This window comes from Pteropus vampyrus, unplaced genomic scaffold, assembly GCF_000151845.1.
Source record: "Pteropus vampyrus isolate Shadow unplaced genomic scaffold, Pvam_2.0 Scaffold769, whole genome shotgun sequence".
NCBI lineage: Eukaryota > Metazoa > Chordata > Mammalia > Chiroptera > Pteropodidae > Pteropus > Pteropus vampyrus.
This window is the reverse complement of record NW_011889550.1, coordinates 33,596-36,230: the sequence shown is the minus strand read 5'-3', so window position 1 is coordinate 36,230 and position 2,635 is coordinate 33,596. Positions and strand designations below refer to the sequence as shown.

Sequence of the window (2,635 nt, the reverse complement as noted above, 5' to 3'; positions counted from 1 at the left end):
GGTCAAATATTTGTATATTTGAGTTATATTGAAGGGACTTTGAATGGTCAACCCACACATTTGAGTGAACACTTATCTTCATACAAGATGGATTTCATAAAACCAAATAAAGATGAAAACTCTAAAAATAATTGCATCCAAAAATGCTATCTGATTATGAACATTTTATTTTAATTTAGAATGCAGTTAATGTGGTTTTAGCTTTTCTAGACTACATTCCAAATTAAGATAATTTCCTATAGTGCGTTTGGATAGAATAAAGTCCTCTTGACTGCTTCTTAGCATCTTTTAATTATGATGATTTTTTCTATTAAAGAGAGAAAAATATTTCTTATTCCATATTTTCCTTCCAAAGTATAAGGCTGATATTTTAATGTGTTCATGAGTTGTCTTCTAAGAATGATCTTTCTTTAATAGTCTTTGACCCATTGTCTCAATAGTGGGCATATATAAAAACAGGTGAATAGCCCAGAGATCAATAAGGAAAGAGATGTAAAAAAGGAGATCACAATTGAGAAATGTTGTCAAAGGTAGTGCAGGTGTATGGTCCTCAAGTGTAAATACTTCCTCAAATGTAAATACTTCCTCAAGTGTAAATACTTTAATAATACTTGTTAATTGCTTAAAGCCAAAATATGGACACTTAGCTGGATGCCTCTATACTTGTTTTATTCATACAACACTCTCTCGAGCTTTTTTTTCCTCAAATGTGCCCCATCTGCATGGAACCATGCAATCTGACAGGTGACTCCAAATTCTTCCTCCTGAGACTCTCAGATGGTCCAGAAGGGCAGCCTCTTCTTTTGGGTCTTTTCCTATCCATGTACCTGGTGACTACTCAGGAACCTACTCATCATTCTGAATGTCATCTTTGACTCCCACCTCCACACCCCTATGTACTTCTTTCATCCAATTAGTCATTGGCTGACATTAGTTTCAGCACAACTATAGTCCCCAAGATGCTGGTGAACCTGCAGAGATACAGCAAATCCATCGTCTATGCAGGTTGCCTAACTCATGTTACCTTTCTTCTCTTTTGCATGTTTGGACAGCATACTCCTGGCCATGATGACCTATGACTAGTTGGTGGGCATTTGTCAAAACCTACACTATCTGGTAATAATGAACCCCCGCCTCTGTGGCTTGTTGGTTTTGCTGTCATTTTTCATCAGCTTTTGAACTCAGACTTGTAGAATTTGATGATGTCACAACTTACCTTCGGTGCTGATGTGGAAAGTCCTCATTTCTTTTGTAACCCTCCTCAACTCCTCAAGCTTGCCTGTAGTGATAATTCCACCAATAACATATTATCCTATTTTATTTGTGTCATCTTTGGTGGTGTACCACTCTCAGGGATCTTTTATCTCTTACTCTAAAATCATTTCCTCCATTCTGAAAGTCTCATCACCAGATAAGAAATATAAAATCTTTTTCTCGCCTGTCAGGTGTTTGCTTACTTTATGGAACAGGCCTTGGGTTATATCGGAATTCAGCTGCCTCATCTTTCCTGAAGAAGGATGCAGTGGCCTTGGTGATGTACATCGTGGTTAACCCATGCTGTGTCTTTAAGTTACAGCCAGAGGATGCTAGAGTGCACTCTGGAGGGTTATCAAAGCCTAATCTCAACACCTGTGTCATCTTTTTTAGTTCATAGAACTGGAAAAGCAGCAAAATCAAACATGTGCTACAAGGAATTTCTGACTTTGCAGTCACATGGTACATACGTACCCATATGGCTCTCTACTTTCTGTTTACACAGGTTTTTCTCTTTGTATAGCTGTAAAGGAGTTGGGAGATTATTTGGACTCTCCACTTAGGTCATAGCCACTCCAGGATTATGTGTAGTACATCAGTACACCCTTCTCACTTACCTAATGCATTATTCAGGACTTGGTAAAAAGCAGTCTTGCTTTGATCGTTATAGGGCTATTCACTAGTTTCTATGTATACCCACTTTAGAGACATTGGGTCAAAGAATATAAAGTAATTATAGCTCTCTCTTTCCTTTATTTTTTTCTAGTTCTCTCTTGATTTTTTTTTCTGTTTGCAAGGGGGCTCTAAACCATACTTTAAGAACCAACACATTCGTATTTTTGCTCCTTCATTATGTTGATCAGATTCTTGATCGAATGGGATGACTACTGAATTCCCTAAGCCAGGGTGTTTTAAAATTGAAATGGAACAGTATTAATACTGAGTTTGAAGAAATAATTGTCAATTAGAACTTTCCAAGGAAAACTGGGATGTAGGATCCATGCAAAGGGGATCTCCAATTTTTTAAATGATTCTCCTTCCCATTTCAACATCTCCCCAGTCAATTAAATAAATAGCCAGGCCTAAAAAGATAAATACTGTATTATTCCACTTATATGAGGCTCGTAATGTAGTCAAATTTATAGAGATATAAAGTATAATAGTGGTTTCTATGAGCAAGGAAAAGAGGAAATACAGAGTTAGTGTTTGATGGGTAAATAATGTTACATTTTTGCAAGATAAAAGGATTTCTGGAGTTGAATGATGATGATGCTTGCATAACATTGGGAATGTACTTAAAACAACAGAACTTTACAGTTAAAAATGGTTAAGATGGAAATTATTTTTTTTAGGCGAGGCAATCCTTGGTTGACCTCACAGA

The 2,635-nt window shown here is 36.7% G+C and overlaps 1 pseudogene; it reads left to right on the top strand.

Annotated features, from left to right (window-relative positions):
* The first annotated feature begins 722 nt into the window (after nucleotides 1–722).
* Nucleotides 723–1,654, top strand: LOC105309546 (annotated as a pseudogene).
* Nucleotides 1,655–2,635: the final 981 nt, after the last annotated feature.